Source organism: Bacillus rossius, chromosome 8 (genome assembly GCF_032445375.1).
Source record: "Bacillus rossius redtenbacheri isolate Brsri chromosome 8, Brsri_v3, whole genome shotgun sequence".
In the NCBI taxonomy this organism is placed as follows: domain Eukaryota; kingdom Metazoa; phylum Arthropoda; class Insecta; order Phasmatodea; family Bacillidae; genus Bacillus; species Bacillus rossius.
In genome coordinates, this window is record NC_086336.1 from 24,278,997 (window position 1) to 24,301,839 (window position 22,843).

A 22,843-nucleotide genomic window follows, 5' to 3' on the forward strand; every position below is an offset into this window, starting at 1 on the left:
TCAGATAGCCAGGAAAGCACATTGCAGTTCATAGAAGACTACCGTAAACATGAACTCCTGTGGAACACTAGCTTAAAAGAATACAAAAACAAACAACTTCGAAGGGATGCCATCATTGAACTAGGACGAAAGTATGGACTAAATGAAAAAGCTGTGAAAAATAAGATCAAAAGCTTACGTTGTTATTTTAGCAAGGAGCATGATAAAGTCCGTAGTGCAAAATGTGGCATGTCAGCGAATGCAAAGGAAGTGCCGTCATGGTTCGCATACAAATCACTGTTGTTTTTGAAAGACACGGCCGTACCATTTCAGACTGTGGACAGCATTGATGACAGCACCAACAATGATGACAACAATGAGATGAATGTAAGTATAATGTAATGTATTTGCGTTGTGATACCTGGTATTATATTTTTGATTGCTGAAAAATATGTATATATAAGTAGTTGGAAATAGGGGGTTCAAGCACAGGCGCAGGATCCAGGAGCCGGCCGCCATCTTGGATGACGTCATTTTTGACCCAAAATTCCTCAAAATTCCTCAAAAATGACTCAAAATGACTCAAAATTTCCCGTTTTCGAGGGAAAAATTCCCGTTTCGAGGAAAAAATTCCCGTTTCGAGGGAAAATTTCCCGTTTTATTCCGTAAAAATCCCAGTGGATAGAAAAGTCCTAAAAGTGGCTTAATCATCCCTAACGCAAGCCACTGTTAAGCCGCTATCAGGACTTGACCTTGACCTTTCACCTTGCCAATCTATGCTAATCTATGCCAATCTATGCCAATCTACGCTAATCTATGCTAATCTATGCCAATCTATGCTAATCTATGCCAATCTATGCTAATCTATGCTAATCTGTATGCTAATCCATGCTAATCTGTATGCCAATCCATGCTAATCCATCCGCCATTTTGTATTTCTAGAAATTTCCACAAACTTCGAATCGTGACGTCACCGTTGCACTTTGTGTCACGGACGCCATCTTGGATTTGAATTTTTTTTTTCGAACTTTGAAATTCGATGTAAACATCAACCACCATCTTGTTTTCGTCTGCTGGTGGCCGCCATCTTGTTTTCGTCTGCTGGAGGCAGCCATCTTGTGAGAGTGCGCTCACGCCATGTTAGTTTAATTCTTACCCGCTAGAGTGCAGTAATCATTTATTATTACTGTGACACCCACCATCTTGTCATTTGGCCACCATCTTGAAAATCCATAATTATTTAGCTAGGAATTCGGGAAAAATTCCAAAATTTATTAAATAAATCACCCATTAATTTATTTATTGAATCGCTGGATTCCCGTCCTTTGTTCGATACCTGATCGATGCAATAATGTTTAATTTTATGTAAAATAATAATAATTTCAATAAACCATCTTCAACATTCTTAAAGAGACTTTAAAACCTCTACTACCATCATCCTATAAGCCATCAACACCACCATCTTGGAAAATTCGTAATTATATTGCTAGAGATTCGGGAAAAAGTTACAAATTCATGTAATAAATTTGCAAACAATAAAATGATTAATTAGGTCGACTCAGGCCCTTGACACGATTCGGAATGAAGATGGAAAAAAATAAACATAATATAATAGTGGCAGGTTCGAGAAAGAAAAAAACACAAGTTCTTTCACAAAATAAACTTTATTACATAATTTCTACTTTACTACACGAACACTTGCGAAAGCCAGCAATCTTATAATCATTTAGGTCCGCAGCGGCGTGAAATGACTAATTCTTAGCTCCAATCGGCTTATACTAGAAAGAGTCCAGCCAGAACCTTTACAGACATAGTCCTCCTCTTCTTGACAGAGTTTCTGGATACCGTTTTTAACAGTATGCTTCACATCGTTAGAACTGTAAATTACTGCAGCCGATGTCTTGAATGCACACTTCTTCCCTTCGTCTTCGAATGGATACGGCTTTCCATATATACAGTCCAACCACAAGTTGTATTTTAATGAACCGTTTGTTGCTACATCATCAGTAAGCTGATTGATTATGTTCTCTTTGATATCATCAAGAAAATTACAAATGTCTTTCGACTCACCTAACGTATTTGGATAATAGTAGTCTTTCAATGTCCCACGAAATGCAGACTGCGCCAAGTAGAACCCATTATCATTCACTTGTAATGCGCCGAACACAGTCTTAGGTTTATTTTCATGTTCAGACGTCATACCAATCGGTTGCTGCACATCGGTTTTCTTGCTTGTTCTCTTACGAGTCTCCAATCTAAAGCGAGGAGTCGAAGTTTCTACAGGTAGTTCTTCAGTAGACACACGGACTTTACCGTTGCATTTTTTCACATGTCGTCGCAAACTGTCAATACATGTAAACCATTCATGACACCCATCACAGCGAAACTTTATACGAGATGGATTCTTCTTGCATTTACTCCGCTCATGTCTTCGTGCATCATGAGAAAATGCGAACGACATATCACAGTAGCTGCAAGGATACCGTGGTGATGAAGACGATCCTTTCAGACCCGAACCAGATGATGTTGTTGCAGCAGTTACACCATCTCCAGGCATACTCTTATGAACATCAATACATCGTTGCTGCACCGAAACCTTTACTTTCTGCCGCACAGCAGGTCCTTTGCATGTCTTCATGTGCGTTTTCATATTATCTTGTCTTGCAAATTGCTTGTGACATTTCTCACAAACAAACATTTTACGATAAGGGTTCTTAGCGCATTCTCTCCTCTCGTGTCGTCGAGTATTGCTGCTGTTTGTGAAAATCTTGTCACAGTAACAGCACCGATGTTCGTTAGTCGGTGTTGAATCACCAGTCATTGAAGTTTCCATCGAGGGCGAAACGAAGTTCGACGAGTTTTCCTGCGTAGTCAGCACCAACGGCATTAAAGTCTCTCCTGCTGACGGTATCGCGACTGTTGAAATCTCCTATTTTGATGACGTCGTCTTTGCCGACGGGATCTGCACCTTCTCCACCGTAGCTGACGTCAGGGTTCCCGTAGACGATGGTGCGTCGTCCATCAAGTTCGACGTTTTAGATGGTAAAGATGCCATCGAAGTCTCAAGAACAGGCAATTACACGACGTATGCACCAGTAGAATCAAACTAGGTGATCCTTACACCGACGACGTCAGTAACAAACTGAGCGACCTGCTGTCCAGGACTCGCTTATATACACGCACCGGTTGGAATAATACTCTAGTCAAATCAAGAACCAATTACTATAATACTCGAGTCAAAACACCATTGAAAGAAGAAGCGCACCAAAATAAGGTAACACATTTGGAAACAAATTCATCAAATGAAATGAACACGCAATGCACGCACTTGCAGCTTTCATCTCAAGGTATCATTTAAATTTCATTCAAGCGAAGTATCAAGCCAATGTCACATCATATTATCATCCTATTGGTCATACTATCCTCAAAATATAACAGTCTTATAAATCACACCAGTTATAGAAGGACTTATAGTTTATAACACACATCATTTCAGCCATTGTTCTTTAACAAATTCGAATTTAAAAATGTAAAATGTAAGTACTTGTAAAGTTGAAGAACCAGGTACGTAAATATATTATATACTTTATGGACACTGTAGGCACAAAAACCCTGAAAGTACATATGTAAGAATGATATTTAATAAAACTAATATTAGCTCTATACCCACACGACTATGTGTTGACTGCTGTGTCTAGGGTGTTGACCTCAATTTATACCGCTAGGACCTCCCTCCAGTCCAGTCACGTGTACCGTTGCTTCCGTTGTTGTCCCCCGCCTTGCTGGCGGCCTCCAACATTCGAACGAGGTGATCAACCATCCAAGCCCTAAGCATGTTCGCATTGTGTCTTGAGATCGGACCTGGACATCCAAGTTACATAGAGTATAATATACTCTGAAATACATAATAAAGAGAAAATTGATATAAATAACATTATACTTTGCTTAATAGTTCCAGAAGTAATGAACGCACTGCTTGACCAGTGACAGGTGTAACTAAATATTAAATATATTTTATTTTCCATTACCTTTCGTGGAATTTATTAATCATTCACTCTACGAAAAACAACTCAAGACAATATACCTGACCATCGAATTAAATACAGTACCGCTATGCCTTACATGAAAGTCTAATTATTCGATAATCTGAATAACCTATAAATCGTTCATGTACAAAGCCACACATACAGGCCAATTGTCTATGGACCATGAGACCGAGTCATGACAATATCAGACGTATAGGTTAGAATTTTCAGAACCGCAGGACCTTCTTCGTCTTTAGATAATTACAGTCATTTAGACCATCATGAAATCTTAATACATACTAAAGGACCAAGCGACCTTGAAAAATATTTTAGTAACTCCAAGAGGTTTTGAACTAGTAAATATTCAGTCACTACATATTTTACTATGCGCAATCAACAAAAAGGAAGCACCATCAACGAAAAGGCAGCACATTTGTAAACACCATCAACAAAAAGGAAGCACAATCGGAAGCACATTCATAGAAAAGGAAGCACAATCGGAAGCACAATCACAAAAAGGAAGCACATTTGGAAGCACAATCACAAAAAGGAAGCACATTTGGAAGCACAATCCACAAAAAGGAAGCACATTTGGAAGCACATTCAACGAAAAAGGAAGCACAATCATAGAAACAACGCACAATCGGAAGCACAATCAACAAAAAGGAAGCACATTTTGGAAGCACCATCAACAAAAAGGAAGCACATTTTGGAAGCACCATCAAAAAGGCAGCACATTTTGGAAGCACAATCAAAAAAGGCAGCACATTTGGAAGCACCATCAACAAAAAGAAGGAAGCACATTTTGGAAGCACCATCAAAAGGCAGCACATTTGGAAACACAAGTTACGAGAACTAACTCTTAGTTAGAAATCAGAATGCAAGAAATAAAAACATTAAATTTTTACTTTTAATATTTAATTTATTTCTTAAGATTATACAAATAGAATTAAAATAAGCCATTATTGTATGTAGCTAGCTTTCCTCAGTTCTTCGAGTTCTATACCTACCACGTTAGCATGGAGATGTCGTCAGAGCCCCCCCACACCACTGGGCGGCAGTTACGGTGACCCCAGAACTCGCTCGAAATATCCTGCACAACACATTCCAAAAACATGACGTAGCCTATGGTTGACGGCACAAACACCCTGAGTGGCTCTGTGTGTTTCCTCCTGCCCGAACACGCGCTGCTGTGAAAGCCTCTTCCCGAGCACAGACGTCACTCCCGCAGCAGACAAAACAGGCGTATGCTACAGGAGCTAGAACAATTGAATAACCAAATATATTTAGACTACCCAACTACATAAATGACATGAGATAATTCCTGTGCGATAATCGTACTTTAAATAATGCAATGTATGTATAAACAATAATCATGACTAAGTACTTGAAAAAAAAAATGTAAATGAGGTGTTATTCACCTTTAGCGCTTCTCGATTTCTGTATCTGCTACCCACGAATTAAATTGAGATGGGAAACCCCACCATTTCACAAAAGACCGGCCATTTCTTCGTTTGAGAACTTTCTCCACCAAATATGTGTCCGGATACATCGTAGGCTAGATCTCTTCAGCATAGAAGCCACCACGAATAGACTTGTGGTCCAAGTCTTCGAGGTAGTAGGTCCTGGGTTCCGATTCACGAACGTGTGTCACACGGAAAAAGTTCTGAACTCCAATTCGCCGTGAAACCTTTCTCAAAGACACCTTTCTGCTTGAAAATTCTCACAATGTCACCAACATTAGCTTTATGCTTGCGTGTATCTTTCTTCTTCGTGTTGGTGAATACAGTCCCAAGTAGACAATCATCCTTTACATCTTTAGGCTTCATTTTCGTGGTAGAATGCACTGTGGAATTATATTCACAAATGCCACCTGCTTATTGGCTACTGACTCGTGATACCTGTCAACTGGGGCGCTTGCGATTCGATGCTTTTTTTGGTTGAAGGTTTTTCATTGGCTCAAAGTCCTTCAGATAAACTGTGAACTAATCAGTCCAGTCACGTGTACCATTGTTGTCCCCCCGCCTAGCTGGCGGCCTCCAACATTCGAACGAGGTGATAAACCATCCAAGCCCTAAGCATGTTCGCATTGTGTCTTGAGATCGGACCTGGACATCCAAGTTACATAGAGTATAATATACTCTGAAATACATAATAAAGAGAAAATTGATATAAATAACATTATACTTTGCTTAATAGTTCCAGAAGTAATGAACGCACTGCTTGACCAGTGACAGGTGTAACTAAATATTAAATATATTTTATTTTCCATTACCTTTCGTGGAATTTATTAATCATTCACTCTACGAAAAACAACTCAAGACAATATACCTGACCATCGAATTAAATACAGTACCGCTATGCCTTACATGAAAGTCTAATTATTCGATAATCTGAATAACCTATAAATCGTTCATGTACAAAGCCACACATACAGGCCAATTGTCTATGGACCATGAGACCGAGTCATGACAATATCAGACGTATAGGTTAGAATTTTCAGAACCGCAGGACCTTCTTCGTCTTTAGATAATTACAGTCATTTAGACCATCATGAAATTTTAATACATACTAAAGGACCAAGCGACCTTGAAAAATATTTTAGTAACACCAAGAGGTTTTGAACTAGTAAATATTCAGTCACTACATAATTTACTATGCGCAATCACAAAAAGGAAGCACATTTGGAAGCACAATCACAAAAAGGAAGCACATTTGGAAGCACAATCCACAAAAAGGAAGCACATTTGGAAGCACATTCAACGAAAAAGGAAGCACATTTGGAAGCACAATTACAAAAAGGAAGCACATTTGGAAGCACAATCCACAAAAAGGAAGCACATTTGGAAGCACATTCAACGAAAAAGGAAGCACAATCATAGAAACAACGCACAATCGGAAGCACAATCAACAAAAAGGAAGCACAATCGGAAGCACATTCATAGAAAAGGAAGCACAATCGGAAGCACAATCACAAAAAGGAAGCACATTTGGAAGCACAATCACAAAAAGGAAGCACATTTGGAAGCACAATCCACAAACAGGAAGCACATTTTGGAAGCACCATCAAAAAGGCAGCACATTTTGGAAGCACAATCAAAAAAGGCAGCACATTTGGAAGCACCATCAACAAAAGAAGGAAGCACATTTTGGAAGCACAATCAAAAAAGGCAGAGAAAAAAAATATTTAAAAATAAAAATAAATTAATAAAAAAATTTAAATGACAAAAAAAAATTAAAAAAATAAATAAACAGATTCTGCAAGCTTGTGAACTTATCATTGTTGAGCAAAGATATAGTTCTAGTACAAGCCAGAATTTTATTTATTTTTTTAATTTTTTTTGTCATTTAAAATTTTTTATTAATTTATTTTTATTTTTAAATATTTTTTTTCTCTGCCTTTTTTGATTGTGCTTCCAAAATGTGCTTCCTTCTTTTGTTGATGGTGCTTCCAAATGTGCTGCCTTTTTTGATTGTGCTTCCAAAATGTGCTGCCTTTTTGATGGTGCTTCCAAAATGTGCTTCCTTTTTGTGGATTGTGCTTCCAAATGTGCTTCCTTTTTGTGATTGTGCTTCCAAATGTGCTTCCTTTTTGTGATTGTGCTTCCGATTGTGCTTCCTTTTCTATGAATGTGCTTCCGATTGTGCTTCCTTTTTGTTGATTGTGCTTCCGATTGTGCGTTGTTTCTATGATTGTGCTTCCTTTTTCGTTGAATGTGCTTCCAAATGTGCTTCCTTTTTGTGGATTGTGCTTCCAAATGTGCTTCCTTTTTGTGATTGTGCTTCCAAATGTGCTTCCTTTTTCGTTGAATGTGCTTCCAAATGTGCTTCCTTTTTGTGGATTGTGCTTCCAAATGTGCTTCCTTTTTGTGATTGTGCTTCCAAATGTGCTTCCTTTTTGTGATTGCGCATAGTAAATTATGTAGTGACTGAATATTTACTAGTTCAAAACCTCTTGGTGTTACTAAAATATTTTTCAAGGTCGCTTGGTCCTTTAGTATGTATTAAAATTTCATGATGGTCTAAATGACTGTAATTATCTAAAGACGAAGAAGGTCCTGCGGTTCTGAAAATTCTAACCTATACGTCTGATATTGTCATGACTCGGTCTCATGGTCCATAGACAATTGGCCTGTATGTGTGGCTTTGTACATGAACGATTTATAGGTTATTCAGATTATCGAATAATTAGACTTTCATGTAAGGCATAGCGGTACTGTATTTAATTCGATGGTCAGGTATATTGTCTTGAGTTGTTTTTCGTAGAGTGAATGATTAATAAATTCCACGAAAGGTAATGGAAAATAAAATATATTTAATATTTAGTTACACCTGTCACTGGTCAAGCAGTGCGTTCATTACTTCTGGAACTATTAAGCAAAGTATAATGTTATTTATATCAATTTTCTCTTTATTATGTATTTCAGAGTATATTATACTCTATGTAACTTGGATGTCCAGGTCCGATCTCAAGACACAATGCGAACATGCTTAGGGCTTGGATGGTTTATCACCTTGTTCGAATGTTGGAGGCCGCCAGCTAGGCGGGGGGACAACAATGGTACACGTGACTGGACTGATTGGTTCACAGTTTATCTGAAGAACTTTGAGCCAATGAAAAACCTTCAACCAAAAAAAGCATCGAATCGCAAGCGCCCCAGTTGACAGGTATCACGAGTCAGTAGCCAATAAGCAGGTGGCATTTGTGAATATAATTCCACAGTGCATTCTACCACGAAAATGAAGCCTAAAGATGTAAAGGATGATCGTCTACTTGGGACTGTATTCACCAAAACGAAGAAGAAAGATACACGCAAGCATAAAGCTAATGTTGGTGACATTGTGAGAATTTTCAAGCAGAAAAGTGTCTTTGAGAAAGGTTTCACGGCGAATTGGAGTTCAGAACTTTTTCCGTGTGACACACGTTCGTGAATCGGAACCCAGGACCTACTACCTCGAAGACTTGGACCACAAGCCTATTCGTGGTGGCTTCTATGCTGAAGAGATCCAGCCTACGATGTATCCGGACACATATTAGGTGGAGAAAGTTCTCAAACGAAGAAATGGCCGGTCTTTTGTGAAATGGTGGGGTTTCCCATCTCAATTTAATTCGTGGGTAGCAGATACAGAAATCGAGAAGCGCTAAAGGTGAATAACACCTCATTTACATTTTTTTTTTCAAGTACTTAGTCATGATTATTGTTTATACATACATTGCATTATTTAAAGTACGATTATCGCACAGGAATTATCTCATGTCATTTATGTAGTTGGGTAGTCTAAATATATTTGGTTATTCAATTGTTCTAGCTCCTGTAGCATACGCCTGTTTTGTCTGCTGCGGGAGTGACGTCTGTGCTCGGGAAGAGGCTTTCACAGCAGCGCGTGTTCGGGCAGGAGGAAACACACAGAGCCACTCAGGGTGTTTGTGCCGTCAACCATAGGCTACGTCATGTTTTTGGAATGTGTTGTGCAGGATATTTCGAGCGAGTTCTGGGGTCACCGTAACTGCCGCCCAGTGGTGTGGGGGGGCTCTGACGACATCTCCATGCTAACGTGGTAGGTATAGAACTCGAAGAACTGAGGAAAGCTGGCTACATACAATAATGGCTTATTTTACTTCTATTTGTATAATCTTAAGAAATAAATTAAATATTAAAAGTAAAAATTTAATGTTTTTATTTCTTGCATTCTGATATCTAACTAAGACTTAGTTCTCGTAACTTGTGTTTCCAAATGTGCTGCCTTTTGATGGTGCTTCCAAAATGTGCTTCCTTCTTTTTGTTGATGGTGCTTCCAAATGTGCTGCCTTTTTTGATTGTGCTTCCAAAATGTGCTGCCTTTTTGATGGTGCTTCCAAAATGTGCTTCCTTTTTGTTGATGGTGCTTCCAAAATGTGCTTCCTTTTTGTTGATTGTGCTTCCGATTGTGCGTTGTTTCTATGATTGTGCTTCCTTTTTCGTTGAATGTGCTTCCAAATGTGCTTCCTTTTTGTGGATTGTGCTTCCAAATGTGCTTCCTTTTTGTGATTGTGCTTCCAAATGTGCTTCCTTTTTGTGATTGTGCTTCCGATTGTGCTTCCTTTTCTATGAATGTGCTTCCGATTGTGCTTCCTTTTTGTTGATGGTGTTTACAAATGTGCTGCCTTTTCGTTGATGGTGCTTCCTTTTTGTTGATTGCGCATAGTAAAATATGTAGTGACTGAATATTTACTAGTTCAAAACCTCTTGGTGTTACTAAAATATTTTTCAAGGTCGCTTGGTCCTTTAGTATGTATTAAGATTTCATGATGGTCTAAATGACTGTAATTATCTAAAGACGAAGAAGGTCCTGCGGTTCTGAAAATTCTAACCTATACGTCTGATATTGTCATGACTCGGTCTCATGGTCCATAGACAATTGGCCTGTATGTGTGGCTTTGTACATGAACGATTTATAGGTTATTCAGATTATCGAATAATTAGACTTTTATGTAAGGCATAGCGGTACTGTATTTTAATTCGATGGTCAGGTATATTGTCTTGAGTTGTTTTTCGTAGAGTGAATGATTAATAAATTCCACGAAAGGTAATGGAAAATAAAATATATTTAATATTTAGTTACACCTGTCACTGGTCAAGCAGTGCGTTCATTACTTCTGGAACTATTAAGCAAAGTATAATGTTATTTATATCAATTTTCTCTTTATTATGTATTTCAGAGTATATTATACTCTATGTAACTTGGATGTCCAGGTCCGATCTCAAGACACAATGCGAACATGCTTAGGGCTTGGATGGTTGATCACCTCGTTCGAATGTTGGAGGCCGCCAGCAAGGCGGGGGACAACAACGGAAGCAACGGTACACGTGACTGGACTGGAGGGAGGTCCTAGCGGTATAAATTGAGGTCAACACCCTAGACACAGCAGTCAACACATAGTCGTGTGGGTATAGAGCTAATATTAGTTTTATTAAATATCATTCTTACATATGTACTTTCAGGGTTTTTGTGCCTACAGTGTCCATAAAGTATATAATATATTTACGTACCTGGTTCTTCAACTTAACAAGTACTTACATTTTACATTTTTAAATTCGAATTTGTTAAAGAACAATGGCTGAAATGATGTGTGTTATAAACTATAAGTCCTTCTATAACTGGTGTGATTTATAAGACTGTTATATTTTGAGGATAGTATGACCAATAGGATGATAATATGATGTGACATTGGCTTGATACTTCGCTTGAATGAAATTTAAATGATACCTTGAGATGAAAGCTGCAAGTGCGTGCATTGCGTGTTCATTTCATTTGATGAATTTGTTTCCAAATGCGTTACCTTATTTTGGTGCGCTTCTTCTTTCAATGGTGTTTTGACTCGAGTATTATAGTAATTGGTTCTTGATTTGACTAGAGTATTATTCCAACCGGTGCGTGTATATAAGCGAGTCCTGGACAGCAGGTCGCTCAGTTTGTTACTGACGTCGTCGGTGTAAGGATCACCTAGTTTGATTCTACTGGTGCATACGTCGTGTAATTGCCTGTTCTTGAGACTTCGATGGCATCTTTACCATCTAAAACGTCGAACTTGATGGACGACGCACCATCGTCTACGGGAACCCTGACGTCAGCTACGGTGGAGAAGGTGCAGATCCCGTCGGCAAAGACGACGTCATCAAAAGAGGAGATTTCAACAGTCGCGATACCGTCAGCAGGAGAGACTTTAATGCCGTTGGTGCTGACTACGCAGGAAAACTCGTCGAACTTCGTTTCGCCCTCGATGGAAACTTCAATGACTGGTGATTCAACACCGACTAACGAACATCGGTGCTGTTACTGTGACAAGATTTTCACAAACAGCAGCAATACTCGACGACACGAGAGGAGAGAATGCGCTAAGAACCCTTATCGTAAAATGTTTGTTTGTGAGAAATGTCACAAGCAATTTGCAAGACAAGATAATATGAAAACGCACATGAAGACATGCAAAGGACCTGCTGTGCGGCAGAAAGTAAAGGTTTCGGTGCAGCAACGATGTATTGATGTTCATAAGAGTATGCCTGGAGATGGTGTAACTGCTGCAACAACATCATCTGGTTCGGGTCTGAAAGGATCGTCTTCATCACCACGGTATCCTTGCAGCTACTGTGATATGTCGTTCGCATTTTCTCATGATGCACGAAGACATGAGCGGAGTAAATGCAAGAAGAATCCATCTCGTATAAAGTTTCGCTGTGATGGGTGTCATGAATGGTTTACACGTATTGACAGTTTGCGACGACATGTGAAAAAATGCAACGGTAAAGTCCGTGTGTCTACTGAAGAACTACCTGTAGAAACTTCGACTCCTCGCTTTAGATTGGAGACTCGTAAGAGAACAAGCAAGAAAACCGATGTGCAGCAACCGATTGGTATGACGTCTGAACATGAAAATAAACCTAAGACTGTGTTCGGCGCATTACAAGTGAATGATAATGGGTTCTACTTGGCGCAGTCTGCATTTCGTGGGACATTGAAAGACTACTATTATCCAAATACGTTAGGTGAGTCGAAAGACATTTGTAATTTTCTTGATGATATCAAAGAGAACATAATCAATCAGCTTACTGATGATGTAGCAACAAACGGTTCATTAAAATACAACTTGTGGTTGGACTGTATATATGGAAAGCCGTATCCATTCGAAGACGAAGGGAAGAAGTGTGCATTCAAGACATCGGCTGCAGTAATTTACAGTTCTAACGATGTGAAGCATACTGTTAAAAACGGTATCCAGAAACTCTGTCAAGAAGAGGAGGACTATGTCTGTAAAGATTCTGGCTGGACTCTTTCTAGTATAAGCCGATTGGAGCTAAGAATTAGTCATTTCACGCCGCTGCGGACCTAAATGATTATAAGATTGCTGGCTTTCGCAAGTGTTCGTGTAGTAAAGTAGAAATTATGTAATAAAGTTTATTTTGTGAAAGAACTTGTGTTTTTTTCTTTCTCGAACCTGCCACTATTATATTATGTTTATTTTTTTCCATCTTCATTCCGAATCGTGTCAAGGGCCTGAGTCGACCTAATTAATCATTTTATTGTTTGCAAATTTATTACATGAATTTGTAACTTTTTCCCGAATCTCTAGCAATATAATTACGAATTTTCCAAGATGGTGGTGTTGATGGCTTATAGGATGATGGTAGTAGAGGTTTTAAAGTCTCTTTAAGAATGTTGAAGATGGTTTATTGAAATTATTATTATTTTACATAAAATTAAACATTATTGCATCGATCAGGTATCGAACAAAGGACGGGAATCCAGCGATTCAATAAATAAATTAATGGGTGATTTATTTAATAAATTTTGGAATTTTTCCCGAATTCCTAGCTAAATAATTATGGATTTTCAAGATGGTGGCCAAATGACAAGATGGTGGGTGTCACAGTAATAATAAATGATTACTGCACTCTAGCGGGTAAGAATTAAACTAACATGGCGTGAGCGCACTCTCACAAGATGGCTGCCTCCAGCAGACGAAAACAAGATGGCGGCCACCAGCAGACGAAAACAAGATGGCTGCCACCAGCAGACGAAAACAATATGGCGGCCACCAGCAGACGAAAACAAGATGGTGGTTGATGTTTACATCGAATTTCAAAGTTCGAAAAAAAAAAATTCAAATCCAAGATGGCGTCCGTGACACAAAGTGCAACGGTGACGTCACGATTCGAAGTTTGTGGAAATTTCTAGAAATACAAAATGGCGGATGGATTAGCATGGATTGGCATACAGATTAGCATGGATTAGCATACAGATTAGCATAGATTAGCATACGGATTAGCATAGATTGGCATAGATTAGCATAGATTGGCATAGATTAGCATAGATTAGCGTAGATTGGCATAGATTGGCATAGATTAGCATAGATTGGCATAGATTAGCATAGATTGGCATAGATTAGCATAGATTAGCGTAGATTGGCATAGATTGGCATAGATTAGCATAGATTGGCAAGGTCAAAGGTCAAGGTCAAGTCCTGATAGCGGCTTAACAGTGGCTTGCGTTAGGGATGATTAAGCCACTTTTAGGACTTTTCTATCCACTGGGATTTTTACGGAATAAAACGGGAAATTTTCCCTCGAAACGGGAATTTTTCCCTCGAAACGTGAATTTTTCCCTCGAAAACGGGAAATTTTGAGTCATTTTGAGTCATTTTTGAGGAATTTTGAGGAATTTTGGGTCAAAAATGACGTCATCCAAGATGGCGGCCGGCTCCTGGCTCCTGCGCCTGTGCTTGAACCCCCTATTTCCAACTACTTATATACACTGTTACATTGCATCTACCACATGATGTGAGAATGTTTCTATGTTAAGGACTCTTTTGTCTACTGAGCTGTAATAGGGGACTCAAAGTTGCAATTAACTATTTCTCAAGGTATCTAATTTAAAGAAAACTATCAAACAAAAAGTATCCCACTTGTACTGTCCTGTCTGTAAATGTATTGCCGTACAAAATATATTTAAATACTCAATAATCATACTTCATTTGTAAATATAACTTACCGATTGGTATTTCACAAAACTAAACGAGCAACATCGTGTATCATTGTATCGCAAAATTTTTATAGGAAATGTTACACATAATTCGCTCCGGGAATGATAAAAATTATCGTCAGTAATTGTACATCCAGAATTTATCTACTGTAAGTATCTTTGATTACTAATTAAATACAGAAAGCGGTTATCAGAGCCCTTAATATTCAATTCAGATATATCATTACCTTATAGTCTCATTTCTGTTCTTTGTTTAAAGAATGTTTATACGTATATCACTATAGATTAAAATATGAATACAAGACGATTTGCTGAAACATTACACATCACACATTACACATTACAAATACTGGTGTTGCCAAGGAACAGAACCCACTCTTGACATAAAGTATTCGCGAAATTCGATCCTTATGTCGTGAGCCCTCGCAGAAGGCTTACGTGCCCTAGTCTGCAGGGGCAAAATACCAGTATCAGATGCTACTGTTTGCCTCCACAAACCATCAATAACATTGCCGGTACTAGCATCCTCACTATCCAGGGATCCGCATGGCGCATACAACGTCCGGGAAGACTTCTGTTTTCGCAGAAAATTATGCAGATACACACAACAAAGTACAACGTCTGCAACGTTTGAAATATTTTTCATTTCTATTGGTTTCCTAAAAATTCTGAAAACTGATGCCAGCAAACCGAAAGCATTCTCAACAGTACGACGTGCCCTAGACAGTCGGTAATTAAACACTCTGTTCGGAGATCCCTTACCCAGTTCCACCGGAAATGGTTTCTTTATGTGTTCATGTAAAGGGAATGCATCATCTGCGACAAGTACGAAAGGGACGTCTAAATTTCTGCCACGTAAAGGTCTCGGATTTGGCAAACTCATTCTTTTGCCGAATAGTTTCTTTGCGAATTCCGAATGCTTGAACACGCCACCGTCTGAAATTTTCCCTTGGCATCCTACATTGCAATATATAAAGTTATAGTCTGCATCCACAACTCCTAACAGTACTATACTATAGCATCCTTTGTAGTTGTAGTAGTCGGTTGCACTACCTTCTGGACACTGTATCACAACGTGCTTTCCGTCAACAGCACCACAGCAGTTAGGATGGTTCCATTTTGCTTCAAAGGTACTCGCAATTTCATTCCACTCTTCTTCACTTGATGGCATCTGAAATAAATGTATAATATGTATGCTATAGACGTATACATATTGCCTATATATTAGTAATACTAGTTAAAATTATACATAGCAGCAAATTTCTGCATGAATGTGTTGTGTTTATGCTAGGTTCCTGAAGTAAACCAAGACACGCATGCAGAGGACGATGTGCTTCATACTTCTCATCTCGAATCTCCGATAGAGGGAACGTGTGCAGTTGTCAACACTACGAGTTCCAGAATTAACAAACGAAAGAGTTCGGTGACCAGAGAGGAAGAAGCATTCAAGATCATGAAAAGTGTGTGTGCAAACATGAAAATAAACGATGTGCATGCTTCCTTTGCAGACTTTGTTGCTCACAAGATACGGAACCTACCATCCACTCAATTACAAAACATTGCTCACAACCGTATCACTAACATTCTCTTTGAGATCGAGTCCCAGGATGTTGTTCAATCAGTCGTCTCTCCATTCCAACCACTAAATTACCTGCCAAGCACAAGTTCCACGGGTTCTTCATCGTCAGAGCAATATATCGAGCTGCGTTTGCCTAATCATGATGAAGCCGTTTATGGTTTCGGCAACAGCAGTGGTAGCAATGTGGTTGTGCCTGAGTAATGTGTTCATAAATGTATTGAATGCATCCCGGTATTCTTATATTTTGTATCCCTACTTTCGTTTCATATAAAGTGTATTGTATTTAACATCGTTATATTGTTGTCTCGGTTTCATTCACCGAATGAATATATCAATAACTAATGTATTTCATTGTATTTTTTAATGACTTACCTTTATGTACTCCCTCAAAACATGTATGATGACCTTAACAGTTTCTGGTATAATGACACTGATGCTCTGCACTGACACTTTAAACAAATATTTCAGGCTGTGGTAAGAATAACCCGTGGCGAGAAATCTCAGTGTCAGAAGAAGTCGCGTTTCTGCAGGAATCGCTTCTCGCATTACGGTGTCTTGCTTGCAGATCAATGGTCTCACTTTTTCTAACAGTACGTCAAAGTCCTGTCGCGACATTCGCGTAAAGTTACTAAACAGCACTTCTCCGTCCCATTCAAGCTCTCGCAACATGTTATTTTGTCTGCTTTTAAAGAACTCTTTTTGCCATAATCTTCTTCTTTTTCTTGAACGAGACACTACTACATATGCAGCACAAACTGCAGCAACCACTGCACTATCGATGGACATTATTTCAACTACACACCTTGCGTCCAGCGCAGCGTGTAGACAGGAGCGTGCATTGCGTCTTCACGCATGTGCGTCTTCCATTTTCATCGTGCAATATTGCATGCGCTAGAGGCAATAGCGCACAGCGCAAGTTGCACGAAAAATCGCATCGTCTGGACAAACCTTTAGGATGCTAAAATGAAACTGTAATCGTTTGCTAAATCGACGCCAAGTGTTGAGTGGTTATTGGGTGTTCCGAGCAATCCCGAGGACGGTCGAAGATGCACGACGATGACGTGGCGGAGTGACGCGCAGAGCTGTGGCGCGCGAACTTGTGAGACGGGACTTTCGAGCCAGCGACGACAGCAACATGGGCCGGCGAGAGCTTGCGGCCGCAGGTGTGGCGGCGACCGTGACTCGCGCGGACGACCAGCTGGGGCCCCAGTCAACGCGTATAAAGTAAGGAGTCGACGCACATACACCTTGTTGCCAGAATAGGCGAAGGGCGGGCCCGTGTCTTACTAGTTATTGAAGTGGCCGTACCTTTTTTTTAATGCCTTTTTACAACAGGTACAACATTAACCACTTAGGCCGTGATTGCTTGAGACAGACAGCAAACGAGTTCATGCATAATACCGTAAAAGTGCGTGCACTGGAACAAGCATTTTCTGAAATTTTAACTTGATAACTCCCTTATTTTGTTCTCTGCCACTAATATTTTCGAAAGTTAAATAGCATGAAAAAAGGAAATCAAGTGATATTAATGACGAAAGTAGTATGTAATAGTATGTCCGAGCGCAGGGTTCAGGGTGTGGTGCCGTGGTGCCGTGGTGCTGATCACCATTTTGTATTGTAACTTCACTGCTGCCATGTTTCCTTAAAAATGACTCTCCCGTTTTGAGGAAAAATTTCTCGTTTTCTTCCACAAAAATTCAAAAATTAGGATTTCAAAAACTCAAAAATCTTTTGCCTTAGAAGCACACATAATCCTAAAAGCGGCTTAAAAGCCGCTGACGTCATCTAGGAGTATGTCGTTATATATAGTAGTATGTATTGACTCCTCCTAACGCAGGGTTCAGGGTGTTGTGACCGTGGTGCCGACCGCCATCTTGGATTGCGACGTCACGGCGGCCATCTAGTATGACCTGACCTTGACATTTGACCTTGACCCCCTGCGGCTATTTTGGATCCGCCAACTTGGCACCGCCATTTTGGATGACATCATTTTGTTTTCTCGAGCATTATGGCATTTTTCAGCCATTTTGAATTATGACGTCACCGTTGCAATTTCCGTTATGGACGCCATCTTCAAAATCTTTATTTATTATCCGAGTGTTATGATAAAAGTTTTAAAATTTATTGAGAAGCTCAAACACTAAAATTTTAATAAAAAATTAAAAAACAAACATTTATGACATGGAGCTCGGAGTCCTCGGTTCAAACCCGGTGAGGGCTAAAAAAATGGCGACTGATCCATCCCTCTTGGTGGCTGCAGGCAGCCTGACCCCCACCACTTTTTTCAATGCATATATTTTGTCAACTAGTATGAAGTCATGTCCGCCATCTTGAAAATCCGTAATTTTAATGCTAGAAAGTCAGGAAAAGTTGTAGAAATTATTAAAAATTTATAAATAAAATTTGAATAAAAATCTTTTAAAACTCCTTTACACTTTTCGTTACAGCCATCATCTTATAAATGCGTAATTTTTATGCTTGAAGTTTTGGAAAAATTCTAAAAACTTTCTAAAATTATTATAAAATTTAATTAATCAAGTTTTAATAAAATACAATTTAAACCACAATTCTTGATGTTTTTGGTTCGAACCCAGTAAGAGCAAAAATAAAAATAAATTTCGATAAATCCTTCTTCTATCAAAGCTACCTGCCGACTGACCCAACAATACCAAGGTATGATGACATGTCCGCCATCTTGTCTTCGTCTGCTAGAGACTACCATCTTTTTTTCGGCACCCAGAGTGTGCTGGCATCATGTTAGTGTAATTTTTGCACGCTATAGCGCAGAAATCATTTATTATTACTGTGGCACCCATCATCTTGAAATTTCGATGCCATCTTGGAATTGTGTAATTTGTTAGCTAGAAATTCGGGAAATATCCAAAATTCATCAAAAAAATCACACATTTATGTACTGATTGATTTGATCAATATCCGTTCCTGGTTCTGTCTCTGAACGAAGCTAAATTAAAGTGAATTAAAAAACCAGTAAAGTGCCAGGTTCTAGAAATAAAACACCGCAAGTTATTTTACAAACATAATATTTATTACATAATTTATATTCTACTACAGGAACATTTGCGATAGTTATAAATTTTATAATCATTAAGGCCTGCATAGGCGTGAAATGAATAATTCCTAGCTCCAATCTGTTTATACTAGACATAGACCAAACAGATCCTTTACAGACATAGTCCTCCTCTTATTGACAGAGTTTCTGGATACCGTGTTTAACAGTTTGCTTCACATCGTCAGAACTGTAAATTACTGCAGCCAGTTTCTTGAACGCACACTTCTTCACTTTGATATCGAACGGATATGGCTTTCCATACATACAGTCCAACCACAAGTTATATTTGAAATGTCCGTTTGTAGCTATGTCATCAGAAAGCTGATTAATTATGATTTGACTAATATCGTCAAGAAAATTACAAATGTCTTTTGGCTCACTAATCGTATTTCGATAAAAGTAGTCCTTCAATATTCCACGAAATGCGGACATTAACTTTCACCTGCAGAGCACCGATAACATTCTTAGGTTTAGTTTCATGTCGAGACCTCATACCAATCGGTTGCTGCTCATCTGTTTTTTTTTTTTTGCATGTACGCTCACGAGTCTTCAACCTAAACAGAGGAGTCGAAATTTCTGCAGGTAGTTCATCAGTAGGCACACGAACTTTACTGTTGCATTTTTTCGCATGTCGTATCAAACTATCATTTCGAGTAAACCATTCATGTCACTCATCGCAGCGAAACTTCATGCGAGAAGGATTTTTCATGCATTTACTCCGTTCATGTCTCCGTGCATCATGCGAAAATGCGATAGTAATATCGCAGTAGCTGCAAGGATACAGTGCTGATGACCCAGACCCAAACCAGATGACGATGTTACTGCAAATACAAAATTTCCAGGCATACTCTTATACAAATCAATCATTCGTTATTGCACCGAAACCTTTACTTTCTGCCGCACAGCTGGACCTTTGCATGTCTTTACGTGAGTTTTCATATTATCATTTCTGGCAAACTGCTTGGAAAATTTCTCACAAACAATCATTTTACGAGATAGGTTCTTGTCACATTCGCTCCTCTCGTGTCGTCGAGCATTGCTGTTGTTTGAGAAAATCTTGTCGCTGTAACAGTATCTATGTTCTTTAGTTGTTGTCGAATCAGCAGCCATTGAAGTCTCCATCGAGGGTGAAACGTCATTCAATGTGGTTTCCTGCGCATCCAATTCTGTAGTCATTAAGCTCTCTTCGGCTGGTGGTACCACGACTGGTGAAGTCTCCTCCAATGTTGCCGTAGTCGTTGCCAACGGGATATGCATGTTCTTCGTCGTCACTGACGTCAGGGTTCCCATAGACGATGGTACAACGTCCATAAAAATCGTCGTAAAAGTCGGTAAAGATGCCATCGAGTTCGCAAGAACAAGTAATTATGCAACTTATGCACCAGAAGAAACAAACTAGGTGATTCTTACCTCGTCGACGACAATAACAACCTGAGCGGTCTGCTGTCTGGAACATGCTTATATACATGCACCCGATGGAATAATACGCTAGTCAAATCATGAACCATTTACTTTAATGCACCAGTCAAATCACCATTTTAAAAAGAGGTTCATATGATCGAGAAAATTCGATGTGGTGTGATACGTTCTCGTCTCATGAAAACGATCTCGCCAATATACGCTAGGCTTTAAGAGATTCAATTCGTACCAATATATCAATATACATTTGGGTTCAAGAGCTACAATTCGCGCCATCAAATATTTTTACATTTGGCACCTATGCTCCAATTGACCATCAACTTCAAGTGATCCAACAGCTCCAAAGCTCTAACACGCAATTTACGCGCAATAAATGTAATGAACACACAGTTCACACAGGAAACTATATGAAGACACTGTATACACAGTAAACGGAAGGTACACTTAATGTTCTCGCAATTGACGCACAAAACACGCAAAATACTTACAAAGTACGCAATATACGCAATGTACACACAATGTCTACGCATCGTTCGCGCAGGACAAGTATATAATGAAAACTAAGCACGATTGGATGGAAATTCTACAAAACGAAAGTTCGTTAAACGAAAAGGGGGTGCATTCTCTCGTTCATTCAACTCGCTAGGATGCGATCATCAATGATAAGTTAGGATAAATAATGTCTACAACAGTCTATGAATCCAAAAAAATTTTGTTCCAAAAGTCATTGGTTCCAATAGTAATTGGCTCCATCAGTCAATGACACCAACAGTTTTTTGACTCCAAATGTCATTGGCTCGAACAGTCATTGGCTCCAACTAACCTTTACTTAAACAGCTCCAATGAAATTTGTCTAGAATTCTACGAGTGTGAGAGGCTATGAGGTTGCAAGTCTATGAGTCTACAAGTAACTAGAAGGTTAAGAGTTATACATGGCTGCGAGACTGCATAACTAAAAGGCTGCGTGGCTACGAAACTACATGGCTATGAATTACATCTATACAAGTCTACTCGGCTCCAAATGACTGTGAGGCTACATGGCTACCAGGCCACTTGACTACAAAGCTTCAATATCTACTAGTCTACAAGACTCCTCCAACTGCCTAATAGTCTAAAAAGCTCCAAATGCTCCAGCAACATTATGTTAAAAGATTAGAAGGCTCCTTGGTTACATAGCTAAAAGTCTACGAGGCTACTTGGTTACGTAGCTACAAGTCAACGAGACTCCAAGGCATCATGAATACGCGACTACGAGCCATGAGGTAACGAGACTACGTGACTACGAGTCTACATGTTTACGAGATTGCGAGGCTACAGAGCTACGAAGCTTCTAAAACACAAGGTTACGAGACTGCAAGGAAACATTACTTCAAGTCTACATCAGTGCTTAATTTCTAAAGTTTTAGGTGTGGGAACTCTAAAGCGGGATGCTCAGACCGGGGGTCTGGAATACCCCCCAGGAAGGAGGAGGGTCCGGGGGCCCTCCCCCGGGAAAAAGTTTTGAAAATTATAACTGTAAACCCGCGTTTTTGGTCATCCAGACATAATACTACAATTATTTTTATAAAAAATTGATATTTTAATGGTGATTACTTTTTAAAGTGCTTGATTATGATGTAAGAAAATAAAAACATAAATTTAAATTGAGTTCACCCTTTGCTCCATTAACATCTTGTTGACTACTTTCACTGACCATTTTGTTTGAAGCAATGAAGCTTACCAATATTACTTTTTTAATGAATGGTAAAATAAAAACAAATAAAGCCTTATTTACAATTTTATTGATATACAGTACAGTTGTAATAATACATATCCATATGTAAATAGATGTTTTTGAATATAACAGCTTGCTTGAACTACAATTTTGCATATTTTACAAAGAAAATTTGGCCTACCTTATGGGTAAAAAAACAATATTTATACATTCAAAATAGACCAACTTCTTGGAAAATAAAAGGAAGTGTTTAATTACACACAAAATAAATGACACAAAGAAGTAACACGGTTTCATTTTAAAAATTTAATGAAATTTTAAAAAGTTAAGGTGTTATTTCATCTACTTATTATGACAATGTACGGTTTGTAGTCATTGTAGTCTAATATTGTAAGTAAATGCCTAGTTGGTAAAATTAGTTGTTTGTTAATTTTTTGAAGTGAAAACTGCAAAAAAACATCAATACACAACTAACTGTAAATACAAAAAGAAAAATAAGAAAACTTTAGTTTAGAACACAACTACAATTTAGGCCTAGT

General features: G+C 38.8%; 1 long non-coding RNA gene across 1 annotated transcript; it reads left to right on the forward strand.

The window, feature by feature from the left end:
• The first annotated feature begins 7 nt into the window (after window positions 1-7).
• On the forward strand, window positions 8-16,388 carry LOC134535589 (uncharacterized). The gene is made up of 2 exons (XR_010075654.1): window positions 8-366; window positions 15,814-16,388. It is a non-coding gene; the product is annotated as an uncharacterized LOC134535589 (long non-coding RNA).
• Window positions 16,389-22,843: the final 6,455 nt, after the last annotated feature.